The following is a 17,725-nucleotide window of genomic DNA, read 5'->3' on the forward strand; positions in this document are numbered from 1 at the left end:
TGTTTTTTTACTGAAGATTGAATGTATCATAACCATCAAGGGTTTTCTTTAAAAAAAAAAAAAAAAGAAACCATTACATGTTGAATCCACCTAGCTTTAGTAAAAGAGAAAATGCATAAATTTCAATACAAAATTTATATCTTTAGTATACTAACAAGTTCCCTAAAGATGCATATTATCATTTCCGTTATTGTTATTATGTGGAATTTAAATTTTAAATGCATTACTAAATAATTTTGGCCTATAAAAAAATTGGTCAAACTCCACCACAATTTATACAAACAATAAAAAATTATATCAACCTACTTTATAAAATAACAATTTAACAACAAAAAATAATTTAATAAATTATGATTATTAATTTTGAAAAAAAAATATTTTTATTTTTTTTTAAATCTCAACATACGTTGGCACAATCCAACATAAAAATAGTCTTTAATTTATTGATTTATAAAATAAATATACCAGAATCGAAAATACATGATTGAATCTCTATAACAAAATATATTTTCGTGCCACTTTAGTTTATGTTACTACATGCTCTCTCTCAATCATGCATAGCAGAGTACTCTGTTTTGCACGAATTCTTCTTCCTCAATTAAAAAATGTCATCAAATCCAGTGATGATCATAATTTCATAATCACAAGATATTTCATGTTAGTATATATGGTTGGTTTAATAGTTGTAGCAGGGGAGCAAAACTATAAATATATTAGAGGGTTGGATCTCTATGCCAACACAAGGAATTTTACGATATATGTGTAAAATTAATATGTATCAATATATTTAGTTTTTAAATTAATAATTAAATGATTTTTTATTTAATATAATTTAAAAAATTATAATAATTAAATATCATTTATAAAAAGTGTCAGTAAAATAATATTTAAAAAAAAATTGGATTTATTATTACAAATAATAGTGAATATTGAATATTTTAAAAAAAATATATAAAAAATTAGTATAATACTTACAAATAATTAAATGACTTTTTTTTTAAATTATTTTTCTTAAAGTATTAAAGTTTACAAATAACTTTTTAATTCACAAAATAATAATTAATTTATTAATTAAAGAAACAATTGTATTGAAACACTTTAATTTATCAATGTACATAGAAGCCTCCAATATTAATCACATCGTATTTATCTTTGCCGTTAATAAAATTCAATACAGAAACAAATTTAAAGGTGTTTTCCCTATAAATGTAACGTCAGATGCACACAATCACTATTAATTTAAAGGTGTGACACACATTTTTTTACTAATACACACACATACATGTATATGTATACAATTATACGTGTATCTATTTGTTAACCAACCTAATTAGAACTTGAAGCAAGTCTTTCATGTAAAGGGATGTAAGATAAACAAGACAAGCAAGTCCTTTAACAAACAACTTAGTGTGTAAGTGAAGTTGAACAATGTTACAAGTTTATCTATGCTAACAAAAGTGTTTCCTTGTACGACACATCATTGGGGATATCAATTGTATTTAGTTTTTATATGAAGAGAGTTTTCTGTCTTCACACTTTGTCCTCAAAGGAATACATTTCTTGCAAAAATCGCTATTACCTATATAAACGCCACATTCCTCCATACACTTACACATTATTCTCTTTGAAAACTCAGAAAATGGATAATTGCTTCACCGCATGTTCTTGTGTACAGAATCTCTTCAAGAGAAATCAATCACGATCCCGCCCTATTGATACCATATTCAAGCTTCCAATTGCTCCAACTGTTTGGCCACAGGGTATTCATTAAGTGATTTTCATTTTCACTCCTCTTGTGACACTATGTGTTCTTGTTTATTGATTTATTTGAACTTATCTACTTGAATTAATACGATGATTTTAAAGAATTTATGAAAACAACTTATGATGTCATAAGCTTTTTTTTTTTGTTCTAAAGAGGTTATGAGCAACGAAATTCACATACACTAAATATAGAGAAGATAGATATTTTGGGTTCGAACTCGCATTTCAACATATCAAATGTCCGTGCAACTACCATATGAGTTGTAGTTACGAATTGTCCATAAATTGTTTTCATCTTATTTTTATAAACTCTCTAGAAAAAGTTTATGAAAGCCGCTTATAATTTTATATAAAAATTGTTTCACTTTATTTTATTGTTTGTATAAATTTTTTTATACATAACTATATCTATAATAAGCGATTAATTAAATTGTTTGTCCAAAATAAAGCCAATAAAATGTGTTACGATTTCCACATGCAGGTAATGGTTTTGCAAGTGGAGTCATTGATCTTGGTGGGCTACAAGTGTGTCAAGTAACAACATTTAAAAAAGTTTGGTCCACCTATGATGGTGGACCTGACAATCAAGGTGCCACAGTGTTTGAACCAACAGAAATACCTCAAGGATTCTCTATATTAGGAAGCTACAGCCAACCAAACAACAAACCTCTTTTTGGATATGTTCTTGTTGCAAAGGATGTATCATCATGTACCACCAATGCCCCTTTAAAGAAACCAATTGATTACACACTTGTACTCAACACTGCATCTCTTAAGGTTAAACAAGATTTCACGTGTTATATTTGGCTACCAATAGCACCTGATGGTTACAAAGCTTTAGGCCATGTTGTCACCATAACACAAGATAAACCTTCACTTGACAATATAAAGTGTGTAAGATCAGACCTCACTGACCAATGTGAAACTTTTTCATGGATTTGGGGAGCCAGTGACTTAAATTTTTATGATGTTAGACCATCCAATAGAGGTGTTCAAGCTCCTGGTGTTCGCGTCGGCACCTTCATCGCACAAATCGGCGAGGCTAGTAACCCTCCATCAATTTCCTGTTTGAAGAATCTCAATTCTATTACACAAATAATGCCTAATCTGAAACAAATTGAGGCAATACTTCAAGTTTATTCTCCATTTCTATACTTACATCCTGATGAAGAATATTTACCTTCTTCTGTAAATTGGTTTTTCTCCAACGGAGCATTATTATACAAGAAAGGTCAAGAGTCAAATCCGAATCCAATAACACAAAATGGAACTAACCTTCCTCAGGATCCTAACTATGATGATGCATATTGGCTAGACCTACCCGCTGATGATGCAAACAAAGAGAGGGTCAAAAAAGGAAATCTACAAAGTGCAGAATGTTATGTCCATGTGAAACCCATTCTTGGAGGAACATTCACTGATTTTGCCATGTGGATTTTCTACCCTTTCAATGGACCTGTAAAAGCAAAAGTTAAATTCATAAATGTAAAATTAGGGAAAATAGGTGAACATGTTGGTGATTGGGAGCATGTGACATTAAGGGTAAGCAACTTGGAGGTCAATTATGGAAAATGTATTTCTCACAACATAGTAATGGTGAATGGTTTGATTCTTCTCAACTTGAGTTTCAAACAAACAGACCTTTTGCTTATTCTTCTTTGCATGGTCATGCATCATACCCACATGAAGGTCTAGTTCTACAAGGGAAAAATGGAATAGGTATTAGAAATGATAGTTCTAAGAGTAATATGATTATGGATTTGGGGAAATTTGTATTGGTTTCTGCTAATTATTTAGGGAATGTTGTAATAGAGCCACCTTGGCTTAACTATTTTAGGGAATGGGGTCCAAAAATTGATTATAATATAGATGATGAGTTGAGGAAGGTGGAAAAGATATTGCCTGGAAAATTAAAAGATGTTTTTGAAAATATTATTAGGAGTTTGCCTAAAGAAGTGTTGGGAGAGGAAGGGCCCACTGGTCCAAAGGTGAAGAATAGTTGGAATGGAGATGAAGTTTGAATAGTTTACTAAAGTTATAATGATTCTTATAATATTTTAGATTTGCTTCAGATTAATGTTATTTAATGAAATTAAATTGTTCGTAAAGAAATCAATCAAACAAGCATTATCTCTAAACCAATTATTGTAAAATCCTAAGTCCTATATCAAGAAGAGATAAGTTCTAGAAAAAAGAAATTATAAAGAGTGATACGATGATTAATTTTGTTAAGAGGAATTAGACTTGATATAAAAATATTATATGATATTAGAGTCTATCAATTCAAATGTGCTACTAAATCATTTATACATTGAACCTAATAGTGTTGAAATATAAGGGTGGTGTATTGGATGATACTCAAGTCTCACATTGAAATTAGTTATATACTCAATACATCATAAAGTCTGTAAATCAATTATACTCAATATTAAAATCTAACACCTCTTATAGAGAAACACCCATAATTTTTGTACTTTCATTCAATACTTCATTTTCTCTTTATATATCTCTTCATATTACATTACTAACATATCATACCACTCTCTCTATTTCTATCTCTTTCAAGGATTAGAATGGTTGTATGGGTGTACACCAATCTTTTTCTTAAATCTAATACTAGTAGCATTAACTATGACAAGTTCGGACTCTTTTTTTTTTTTTTTAGAAAAAAAAGGAATTATTTTAACTAAAATAAAATATGAAAATGATAACTTCCAACATTATACATTAAATATGAATCTAACAAACAAAAAGATGGACACACCTTTTGAACAAAAAAATGAACATTGTGACAAATTGAGCTAAGAAATGAACAGATTGATAAGCTAGAATTTATCTATATTTATAGCTTTGTGTTGATAGATTATTCTAATGTTTTAAATTCAATTTTAGTTTTATTTTATTACATTTTTGTTTTGTTTTGATTGCAAGGAGAAGTGAAGGAGTAAGTGAAACAAAATTATGCAAAGAGCTCTGAAGTCAAGCGGTGCAGTCATGGTCCACCTTGATCAATAAAATGAAAGAAACTCAAAATTCATAAGTATTACGATATGGCCGTAATGCATGTAATGGCTGAACAAGAAAAGAAAAAACAAGCAAGAATCTCCCATTCCAAGGCAACAAGGATTTCTGCATAGCAGTAATGGCCATTACGGTCGTATTATGCTTATCTTCTACTGCCGAACCATTTTTCTTCTATGAAATTTTGACGGTTTCTTGTAATAAAACTCATGAAGGCACCTAGGACTATAAAAAAAAAAAAAAAAGACAAACATACTCAATTTTAGAGACATGTTCCTACTCACAATCTCTTGTTACTTTCGCTTTTATTCTTGTAATTTTCTTAGCAAATTTCTAGTTTCAATTTTCTAATTTTATTATGTTCTATATTTCCAATGTTTATTTATTTATTTATTTATTTATTTATTTATATTTTAGCTTTGAATCTACTATGATTATGAGTGAGTAGATTTTCCTTGTCTTGGCATTATAAGATTTCCAATGATGGATCGCTAACAATTTCTATTTCTTTCTTTTTATCATGGGTATTGATCTTTTAATTCAATCTTAGTAAAAAATTATGTTTGTACTTAGATATCAAATAATATACTGAAAGGTGAATTTAATATCTCACCCACAAGATTGGACGAGTATCAAATGATGAAAATAGATTTTGATTCTCTTGAAATCAGGAAAGATAGTTTCTCTTACAAGATTTTTCTAATACATCAATCATAAAAATAAGTTGATTATTAGTTTAAAATACACTTTTGCTCTTTGAAAGAAGACATTAGTTATAATTGTTTATTTTATTTTTAAGAGTTTAATACTCATAACTTATAGAAGATTAGTTTTATTGTATCAATCCTTGTGAAAAATTACTATCCCAAAGCTTTATTTTTATTGCGAATTTTAATCAAAATTCATCATCAACACTCTCCATGTGGGAACGATAATTTTTACTATGCGATTGTATTGTGCACTTGTGGTCTTATCACAAAACTATTCGCTTCTCTTAGAAAACAACTAAGGGGGTAGGTCTAGTCCGCCTGATGCAATGTATAGATAATCTCTATGAAGAGAATAAGCAATAAAGTAAATTGAGTATATCCTTCTTGATCATGGAGAGGAGGGCTAAAAAGTCAGTTTCAAAAGTTACATTAAGAATACATTTTTCATGAGCCAATAAAATACCACTACCAAAAGTCCATATTTTAGAAAATAAAGTGCCGATTGATGCCAATTTGTAGTAGAAATCACAAATGAAATCGCCATTATGGTTGCGAAGGATTTTCTAACAAGTCGAGGAGCCTTTTCAATATGGATGTAAGCACCATCAATGTTCATCTTCACAAGGGGGTTTTATCCATGCTTTTTTATTAGGGTTAATAATTGATCAAAGAGTTATGAATATAGATAACTTGGTTAGAAATGTAATGCTACAAATCACTCCATATCTTTGCACTTTGTGAGAAAATCAAAAAGCTTTGATCTTTCCAGAGTTCATTAACCTCCACACTGAAAAACATTTTCCATCCCTAAGGAATGTTTCAAATATCGTTGTGAGTAAGATTCCATTCAAGAAAAGTATATGTACCAAGGCTAAAGACTTTACTCCAAAATTCAGGCTTAATAACTCTATTGAAGAATAGTTGGATATCTTCACAATCCCTCACAACGTGCATAAAGGTCTCAAGTGCAGAGAGGCAACACTGACAGAGGTCTTTGGAGGTAATTCCCCATATGACATCTCTAAACATTTGTCAAAAGTTTCCTATGTTCCATCTTCCAAAGCCTTATCTGCCAGTTCGAAACCTCCTTGAGAATTATTATCAAGTCAACACTGGTCTCATGGTTAGTGAGGTTATTAAAGGTTGACTTTAGAGTAAATTGTCGTAAGTGGCCATAAGCAATGTGGGGAAATCCAAAGAAGCATCAATTGAAGACTTCAAGGATTGAATTTTCTCACTAATTGACTCAAGCATAATTTGTTGCGGTTGACTTCAATTCTAATTTGTACCATTAGTGTAGCTCGATATAGAAAAATTAAATTATCTATATGGAATAGCTTGAGGTATTGAGTCAATAAGCTTTCCAAAGTTTGGTATTTAGTGATCTTTCCAAAATTTTGTAGAGTGACAATCATGAATAACCTATTGCACATTACTTTCGGTTTTTTTACCACACTTTACAAATATTCATCCAAGTATTAGAAGCAATATTGCGTTGTTGGATAACATGGGTGTTCATAATACCACAATTATACTTGGCATGAGCTATTTGAACCCAAAATATGCCTTTGTCTGAAATCAGTTGCCAAGAAAGTTTGATCATATATGCTTGACGAAGGACTTTGATATTCTTGAAAATTGTTTCCCGAGAGATCAAACGATATGCTTTATGTTCATTTGTAGTACCCCATATAAATTTGCAACATAATCTTTTAGCTTCGTCACAAATAAAACTAGAAATTGGCATGGTTTGCAAATTAAAGAGAGTTAGTTTTCCATTTTGAGAGTTTATATCTCAATCTCTCCAAGAAAAAGGCGAATGAATCTTTTGAGACTCGTTGATGGATCATAGAAAGACCAAGGTATGCTCCAAGGTATGTAGTTAGGTCAATCGCCATAATTTGAATTAAATAAGTTGTTTTACTAGTTGACATATTTTTAGAGAAAAAACTATGGATTTATGCATGTTGATCTTTTCGCCATAACTGTGGTAGAGGTTTTCCAAAATGGATTTAATGAGCTCAATTTGTTCCATACTAGCCTCAATAACCAAAACAATATAATCAACAAAGAATATGTGTGAAAGGTAGGGTCCTTCACCCCTAACAAAACAAAGAGGTTGTCGTTACCCTTTTGCATCCGACTCTTTAATTATGTGGCTTAATCTCCCCAAAGCCAACACAAATAGATAAGGGGAGATACAGTTTCCTTGTATAATCCCTTTTGATGTGCCAAAGGGGTTAGTTTGGGCTGCATTCCAATGATTCTAAGGCAACACAATATCGAATAATAGTCTTTAACATGTGAAAGGAATCCATCATAAACTGCCATTTAAATCTATCATAGGCTTTTTCGAGATCAAGTTTGAGAATTATGAAGTCATTAGTACCATTTAGATGAAGGTATGTATGAATGGTTTCTGGAGCACCATAATGATAGCATAAGTATATCGTTATGGAATAAAAAAAAAAAATTATCCTAGGATACCACATGATGCATAATACTTCTGTGTCTTTGAGCAATGATTTAAGAAATAATTTTATAGGTCACATTACAAAGTTCTATAGGTCTAGTTGATTAATCCGTATAGGTTCGTCTACCTCAGAAATGAAAGTAATTAGAGTCTAGTTGATATCTCTAATTTTAGTAGGATCCTGGAAGAACACTTCATTGACTCTTGTAAAATATAGCAAGGAACCCATCAACGCCAGGTGACTTATAATTTCTCATACTTAGAAGGGCTTCTTTAGTTTCCTCCATATATACATCTTGACCTAGTCTTTCCAAGTCCCTATTTTCAATAGACATAAATGTAGATGTGGTATCAAAAGGGACAAGGGAGCCTCCAATTGAATAGTAGAGATTGTGATAGAATTGGATCACAAGATTCCGAACATCATTAGTTTCAAAAAATAACGAGTTATCATCCATTTGGAGTGCAGATATTCTATTAAATCTCCACCTCTTTAGAGTTGGCAAGTTAAAGAATCTAGTAGTAAGACCTCCTTGTTGGATTCATATGCATCTAGATTGTTGAAATCAATAGCTTTCCTCAACCCTAACTAAGGAGTTATACTCATCCCAGATCTCGATCTCCTATCTTAACTCAACCAAGTGCTAGTTTGTACCATTTTCAATGACTTGGTTAATACCTATTAGTCTTTTAAGAACATGTTTTTTATGTACAAATATAGTACCAAATGTATGATGATTCCAAAAGCACAAAGTAGATGTTAGATTTGTGATATTAGAGGATCGGTCGTTATAATTAATCCACTAATGTCTAATATGATTATGAAATTCAAAATGTTCAAGCCATGGCACAACTGAAGCCAAAGACCATGGTGATCATAAGAGAGGATAAGGAGATAAGTAATTGAACTATTCAGGAAGAGTTCATACCACAAGGTATTACAAAGAACCCTATCAAGTCTCTTTAGCAATTGACTGCGCATCCAGGTGAAAGGACGACCAGAGAACCAAGAACAATTAGGTTACAGTCCTCGACATAATTAGCAAAGGCAGTTGCAGAGGTCTAATTCATGATAGCACCACCAAATTTATTCGTGAGTTGTAAGGATAATGTCGAGCTATAAAGAAAGTGTTGAAATCCGCAACAATACACTTAGGGCCAAATATAGTTAAGGAGAAGTCACAAATTTCCTTTCAGACTTCCAACCTAAAACCATGGTTACAACAAAGGATAAATACCAGAATGAGGGGTTCCAACATTAACCTTAATATGTATACAATATTTAGATGAAGAGATAATTTGGATGTTTGGGAAAGAGGATCACCAAAGACACCAAATTCCATTTGAGAATTCATCAATGTCAACTTTAAAGCTATTGGAGAGCCTAATTTTACAAATGAGGTCATCGGTGCTAGTTCCTCTACTACAAGGTTCAAGGAGCGTAATAAAGTCAAGATTGTGCATCTTCACATAATCTTTAACAAGGTTGGAAATTGCGGCCACCAACACCACAACAACTCCATATTAGGAAAGCCATGTGGAACAACTTGGATGAAGGGTTGTAGGAGGCCCTTTAGGTTCCTGATGCAACTTTGTTTCATTAATACTTTCAATCTCCATAGTTTCAATTGGATCATGTTCGTGATTAGCATCAATTGCATCTCGTTTTTCTCAATGTTTCTCAACTAATGCAATAGATTCTGCATCGGGTATAACCCTCTAAGTGATGGGGGATCACTCCCAAAATTTACTTGGACCCACACCTTTAAATTATTGTTCTTAAAGGTATCTCATTTTCTGCAAAATAAGGTACCTATCATTCTTCTTCTTTCTACTTTCTTAAGTATTTTGTGGTTTACTAGTAATTTTAATACCAACTTGTTCGACAGGTGCATTCACAATATTCTTTTTAGTTATGGATCATTGGTTAATGATTCAAGTTTCATTACCATGTTGGGTTTTTTGAATGTTTTTACCTCTGGTTGAGTTACAAACTTTTTGCTCAATTGGCTTATGCCTTGTGGCTAATTTAGATCTCGTGTTAAAATCTACTTTAGGATTAGTGGGGTCTTTATTAGTTAGAGTTGGCTATTCATGGTTATAATTATGCTTTTTAAGAGTGTCAAATCTATTCTTTTGATGTTATTTCCTAGATATTTGTAAGAAAATTCCTCTTTTTGAGTTACCGTTTGACTTGACTCTACATAGTAAAACTTATCTTTTTATTAAAGAGTAAAACATATTCTTGTTGTTTTTATCTCCTAGATTTTTGGAAATGATTTCCTTGTTTTTAGTAACTATTTTCTTTCCTTGAATTGTATGATGAGTTTGACATTTGACCAACATCCAAGGACCAAAACAAGTTTACTCATTGTTATCTTTTGTAATTGAATCCGATATTTCCTCCCTAGATTATGTAGTATCTTTCGGGGAAATAGCAACCATTGTGGGGTCGATTAGGGTTTCAAGTGTTCGGTCTTCTCCCTGTGTTTGCCCTAGAGCATGAAGTTTTGGAGGTGTAGTTGTTTTTGCACACTTTATACAACTTTTAATCTTATGTACATATTTGCCACAATTGAAGGATATAGAATGGAACCCCTCATACTCCAATGAAATTTGTATCCTCTTATCATGATAAACGAAACCAATGGTTTTTCCAAATCAATTGCCACACATATATGTGCAGATTTTCCTCTCGAATGGATAGATGACATTTTGCCAATTTTATACATAGTGCCTAAAGTTGCTCTAATTTGACTGAGAAACTTCTCTTTGTATAACTCAAGAAGAAGCCTTGATATACAAATCCAAACAACAACTTTCTTGGAAACCTCATCTTTCTCGAGAAACATGAGTAATCATTTTTGGAAAATAAGCTAGTGATCTGCCACTAACCATAGTCCTTTGTAAAGAGCATGTGCATAGTCATCCTCGTCCTTGAAGTATACAAGAAAATACTAATCGATCATGTCAACAATATAGATGACACCATTTTTTGACCGTTTTCATTTAATGTTATTTTCCAACACTTTAAAATTAATTTTGTACCCCATAAGTTTGATCACCGGCGTTTGCTTCCAAATAGTAGCCTATCAATCCCATTCTTCATGATGAAGAAGAATATTTTTGCTTGCTCCGCAAGGAAAAGACAAGTGTTTCAGGATAACTCTACATTGAAACTCATATTCAAAGATATTTAGTAGCTTTTGTTGAGACAAAATCTCTCTCAAATGGTTTTAATGATAACAAAATTATTTAAAAGATTATGATTATGGTTGATGACTATTGTGTTTTTGAGTGTATTCATATAAGAAAACAGGTTATTAATCATTAAGACAAAAAGAAAAAAAAATCTGATTCAAATCTAAAGGATTGGAATTCGAGAGGATGACCTCGTGAGAGGATGATTCTTTAAATCTGCATAATACTCATCCTCGTTGAAACAAATTGTTTTATTCATTAAATAAAGGCAAAACAGTATTAAAGAATGAATAAATAATGCTTTTGAAATCAAGAAGCAAGATGGCAAAAGAAAGGTACAAGGAAGGACTACACTAGGGTTGGTCTATGGTCAATATCTTGGAAAGCAACCCAACACCTTTGAAAGCAACCCATCATATCATGTGCAAAGGCTAAATGCAGACCTATATATCATTCTTGTATGATTGAAAACAATATAAAGTCAATCTTCATAGAGGCAACAACCCATAAGCTACAAATAGAAGTCTTCACATGTCTTAAAGAAAGGAAAGATAAAAAGTCAATCACGTGAAGCTTTTACATGCCTTAAAGAAAGGAAAAAGAAAAGAAGATCACATGTGGTCTTACAAGCCTTAAAGAAAGGAAAAAGAAAAGGACATTACATGTCCAAACCCTAGGTATACTGAACCTCGTACAGGAGAACATACTGCATTAGTCAAATGAAAACTGGATGGCAGTTTCGTAATTATAAGGAAATACCTTGGACTTTTTTATTAAAGTGCCCATCGGTCATAAAGCTTTTGCCACTTGAAAATATCATCTCAAAGTCTCTATAAAATGCAGGGAGCTCTTCATTATCAAATACACTACAACATTGCATTCAAAGATCAAGTATCTCAAAGCTATCAAGAGCAATATCCATTCTCTCTTTATACTTTCTACAATCTTTCATTTGATCTTTGAAATATCCATTTAGAAAGTGTTTAAGAAAAGAGAAACAATCACGTTCATATCACTCTGTAATTTCCACGTGAGTTGCACATGGAAATAGTTGAAACTTGATTGCATGATTGATGAGGCTAAAGAATACACAAAGTGTAATCATTCTCTGGGAGAGGTTGATCAATTTGAACATTAGTGAAATCTCACAAGTGTGTGAGGACTGGACGTAGCCTTCATTGGGTGAACCAGTATAAAACTTGTGTGTGTCATTCTTTATATTTATCTATTTCTTTTGCTCAGCTCTGATTTAACATTTTAACAACCATCCTCGAGTTTCCATCCTCTTTGAGAGGATAGTATCCAAAACACAAGAAAATTATTTTTAAGCAGCAAAATCATTATTCAACCCCCCTTCTTGTGATATTTAGCTACATCAATTGGCATCAGAGCAAGGTTCTCTAGAAAATTACATCTAACAGTGTAAGAGAAAAAGATTCAAAAAGAAAAATGTCAAAAGCTAAGTATATTCCTAAAGGAGGATCATCCAGCCTCCCTCCCTATTTTGATGGCACAGATTACTACCATTGGAAAGGTAAGATGAGACTATTTCTCATATGACAAGACAACACCATGTGGTTTGTGGTTGAAAATAGGGATCACGTCATCAGAACCAACAACGTAGATGCAACCACCGATGAGAAACCTCAAGCACAGTGGACGGCTGATGAAAATGCAAAGATACTCCTAAAATCTAAAGCTCATTTACTTCTAATGTGTGCTTTGAGCAGGGAAGAGTATGATTGAGTCGAAGAGTGCAAAAGCGCTAACGAGCTCTGGGACACTCTAAGGATCCATCATGAAGGAACAAATCCCGTGAAAGAAGCAAGAATTGATATGGGAGTAAGAGATTTCGAACTATTCGAAATGAAGGAAGAAGAAACCTTGATGAAATGTTCTCAAGGTTAACAATGATATTAAACAACTTGAGATCTCTTGGAAAGGATAAGAAAAATCCTAAGGAGTTTACCAAAAGAATGGAAGCCAATGGTGACTGCCATTACAGAAGCAAGAGACTTGGCCAACATGAAATTGGAAGATTTAGTTGGTACTCTAAGAGCTCATGAACCATTATTGTTGGCTGACAAACCAAGAAGAAAAGGAAAAATGATTGCTCTAAAAACAAGTCAAATAGAAAGTTAATCCTCTAAGAAGACTGAAGATGTCATGAAAAAGGAAAGCTCAAAGTATCCTCTATCTGAGGAAGAGGTTTATCTCATAAATGTGGTTTTCTCAAAAATCAACTTTATGAAATAAAGAAACTCAATGAGGAACTTCAAGCTAAGAATGAAAAATATGAAAAATTCATTCTAGATTTGCAGCTGTCTCATGAGAAACTATCTGAGCAACAAACATTATTAAATAAAAAGAATGTCAGAATTCATCCTCCAAAAGAGGACACAGAAAAAGAAATTTTAAAAGTAGAGGTTGAAGAACTAAAAAATGACGTTATCAACTTTGTTAAATCTACTGAAACATTTCAAAAGATAATGGGATCTCAATCTGGAATATTTGACAAAGCTGATATTGGTTTATAAAGTTCTCAAAAACAAAAATTGTATGAAAAATTTTTCTTGCTTAAAAAACAAAAGGATATGCCAAAATGCTCTTTTTGCAAGAAACTTGGGCATACTTTCAAAATCTGTCATGCTAAGAAGAAAGCTGACAACATAAAGAAAGGATGTTCATTCCGTGGCAAACATGGGCACCATGATTCTATTTGTTATCACAAAAGAAAAATCATCACAAGAGGAAAAACTAACCAACAAGGACCCAATACTATATGGGTACCTAAGTTACTTTTAAACTCTAACACAGGTTCATCCTCTAATCAACAAAAGAAAGCCTTGTACTTGGACAATGGTTGCTCAAGGCATATGACAGGGGATACACACTGCTTTATTTCCTTGGAGATAAAGGGTGGAGGATCAGTCACATTTGGTAACAATGATAAAGCTTAAATAAAAGGTACATGTATTATTGGTAAAAATAATTCAGCTAAAATTGTAAATGTTCAGTATGTGGATGGTTTAAAACATAACTTACTAAGCATTAGTCAATTATGTGATAGCGGATTTGAAGTTATTTTTAAGCATACTCTATGCGAGGTTAAACATTCATCCTCGGGTAGATTTTTCTTCTCCGGTTTTAGAAAAACGAATGTATATGAACTTTATCTGGATGATTTACCTATTGAATCTTGTTTTGTAACCATTGATAAATGTAAATGGATTTGGCACAAAAGAGTTGGTCATACAAGCTTAAAAACTATTTCTAATTTATCAAAGTTAGAATTAGTTAAAGGTCTTCCAAAAATTAATTTTAAGAAAGACAAAGTTTGTGTTAAAGGAAAACAAGTTAAAAGTAGCTTTCACTCAAAAAATATTGTTTCAACAAATCATCGTCTTGAAGTTATTCACATTGACCTCTTTGGTCCTATCAAAACTCCAAGTCTTAGTGGAAAAAGATATGGTTTTATTATTGTTGATGATTTCTCTCGTTTTACTTGGGTTTTATTTTTAAAACACAAAGATGAAGCTTTTGAGGCATTCCACCATTTTTTCAAAAAGATTCAAAATGAAAAAGCTTCAAAATAGAACATTACAAGAAATGGCTAGAACTACCTTAAATAAAGCCAACATTGAAAAATACTTTTGGGCCGAAGCTATTAACACTGCTTGTTATATTTCAAGTCGTGCATCCATTAGAAAAATTTTAAACAAAACTCCATATGAACTATGGAAGGGCCGAAAACCAAATATTTCATTTTTTTCATTTATTTGGATGTAATTGCTACATTCTAAATAATAATGAAATTTTGGGAAAATTTGACCAAAAATCTGATAAAGGTATTTTTCTAGGATACTCCACAATGTCTAAAGGTTATAGAATATATAATCTTAGGACTCAAACTGCGGAGGAATCCATGCATAATGTTTTTGATGAATTTGATGACTTGTGTTTAGAAAATATGGATAAATATGAAGAAGATGAACATTCATCATCTGAAGCACCCAGTCCAAATGAAGAGGATGATTCTGATCCAACCTCTCAGCAACCTCCAAGATGATGGAAAAGTGTCACGCATCATCCTCCTGATCTTATCATCGGAAATATTGTCGATGGTGTTAAAACCAGAAATTCTCTAAGCGAAAATCCTATCAACATGGCCATGATATCCCAAGTTGAACCCAAAACAATTGATCAAGAAATTGGTGACAAATCATGGGTTGAAGCTATGATGGAGGAGCTTTCACAGTTTGAAAGAAACAAAGTGCAAAATCTTGTGCCCCGTCCTCTGGAAAAATCCATCATTGGAACTAAATGGATATTCAGAAACAAACTAAATGAGGATGGAGAACTCATTAGAAATAAAGTAAGATTAGTGGCACAAGGTTACAACCAACAAGAAGGAATTGATTATGATGAAAACTTTGCACTCGTAGCAAGACTTGAAGCAATAAGAATCCTCTTAGCGTATGCTACTCACAGAGGTATCAAACTATTCCAAATGGATGTCAAAAGTGCCTCTTTGAATGGGTTCTTAAATGAGGAGGTATATGTTCACAAATCTCCTGGGTTTGAAGATGAAAAGAAGTCAAATCATGTGTTCAAACTCTCAAAAGCTCTGTATGGATTAAAGCAAGCTCCTCGAGCTTGGTAAGAGAGATTAAGTTCTTTTCTAAAAGAAAATGAATTTGTAAGAGGACAGATCGATACTACACTTTTTAAGAAAACTCTTAAAGAAGATCTGTTAATTGTACAAATATATGTTGATGACATAATATTTGGGTCCACTAATGAAATCATGTGTTCAAACTCTCAAAAGCTATGTATGGATTAAAGCAAGCTCCTCGAGCTTGGTATGAGAGATTAAGTTCTTTTCTAAAAGAAAATGGATTTGTAAGAGGACAGATCGATACTACACTTTTTAAGAAAACTCTTAAAGAAGATCTGTTAATTGTACAAATATATGTTGATGACATAATATTTGGGTCCACTAATGAAATCATGTGTAAAGAATTCTCCAATCTCATGCAAAGTGAGTTTGAGATGAGTATGATGGGAGAAGTAAAATTCTTTCTGGGTTTGCAAATCAAACAACTGGAAACTGGCATCTTCATCTCTTAAGAAAAATACACCAAGGATTTACTCAAAAAATATAATATGAGTTCTGCCAAAATTATGGGAACTCATATGCACCCATCTTCCATACTACTCAAGCAAGATGAAGGAACTCCAATATCTGAAAAAGAGTATAGAGGGATGATTGGATCCTTGTTGTATTTAATAGCCAGTAGATCGAATATAGTTTTTGCAGTCGATCTTTGTGCCAGATTTCAATCCTTTCCTAGAGAATCTCATCTTACTACAATAAAAAGGATTTTCAGATAACTTGTAGGCACAATCAATCTGGGAATTTGGTACAAGAAATGTTCAAATCTTGACCTCACAGCTTATTGTGATGCTGACTATGCTGGAGACAAAGTTGAAAGGAAGAGCACAAGTGGAGCTTACCAATTTCTTGGTAAATCTCTAATAAGTTGGTCATGCAAAAAACAATGTACCATTGCTCTATCAACTACAGAGGCTGAATATGTATCAGTTGCACACTGCTGTTCACAATTACTGTGGATAAAAAATCAACTAGAGGATTACTCTCTAAGGTACGCAAAAATTCTCATCCTCTGTGATAATACAAGTGCCATTAATCTTTCTAAAAATCCCATACAACATTCAAGATCTAAGCATATTGAAATTAAACATCATTTTATAATAGATCATGTTCAAAAAGGGGATATAGAATTAATTTTCGTTGATACTGAAAATCAATTGGCTGATATTTTTACCAAACCTCTCCAGGAGGATCGGTTCAAATATATCTTAGAAGAACTCTCCATCTTATATTTTTCCAAGGTTGTTTAAATGTTTTATTTTTGTCAAAATATTCTTAAGACAATATCAAATCAGATCCCTTGAAAAGAACCTAAGGGTCAGAGGGTAGGAAAACATACTGTAAACTCAACGTCCTCTTTGGTGAAACTCCCTCTTGTCACATCAGACAAGGCATGCGCATGCCTCACGTTTCCCATTGGCACGCCTCCCATACTTCCCATATCACATTTAATGCGCAGATTGCATTAAATGACAGTCATCATGACTCCTGTAACCTACCCTAGTCATCATCATCACGCCTCATCAAACGGCTCTCCTTCTCTCTCTCATTTAATTGTTTTTTTTCTCTTTCTCTTTTAATTTTTTCTTTCTCTCTCTTCTCCACGCCTTAATCGTTTTTACTCTTCTATCAGTTTTTAAAACCCACATTCTTCTTAAACTTCGTTTTTTGTTCATCTTCCAAAATGGCACGCATCAAACATACTGCCAAACGTAAAATCTCATCTCTTGGTCCAGAAAAGAATTTTCACAATTATTCAAGCTCTAAGTCTGATGATCAAGAAAAAGATCACAGTGCTGCCTCTCCTTCAGATGCACCTTCTCAACCTCCTACTCCAAAATCCAAAAACCTCTCCTCTTCAAACACCATTGCCTCTACACC

The 17,725-nt window shown here is 32.5% G+C and overlaps 1 pseudogene; it reads left to right on the forward strand.

The window, feature by feature from the left end:
• The first annotated feature begins 1,547 nt into the window (after nucleotides 1-1,547).
• Nucleotides 1,548-3,846, forward strand: LOC101494001 (hypothetical protein At1g04090-like; annotated as a pseudogene).
• Nucleotides 3,847-17,725: the final 13,879 nt, after the last annotated feature.

The sequence above is a fragment of the Cicer arietinum genome, chromosome 1 (genome assembly GCF_000331145.2).
Source record: "Cicer arietinum cultivar CDC Frontier isolate Library 1 chromosome 1, Cicar.CDCFrontier_v2.0, whole genome shotgun sequence".
In the NCBI taxonomy this organism is placed as follows: domain Eukaryota; kingdom Viridiplantae; phylum Streptophyta; class Magnoliopsida; order Fabales; family Fabaceae; genus Cicer; species Cicer arietinum.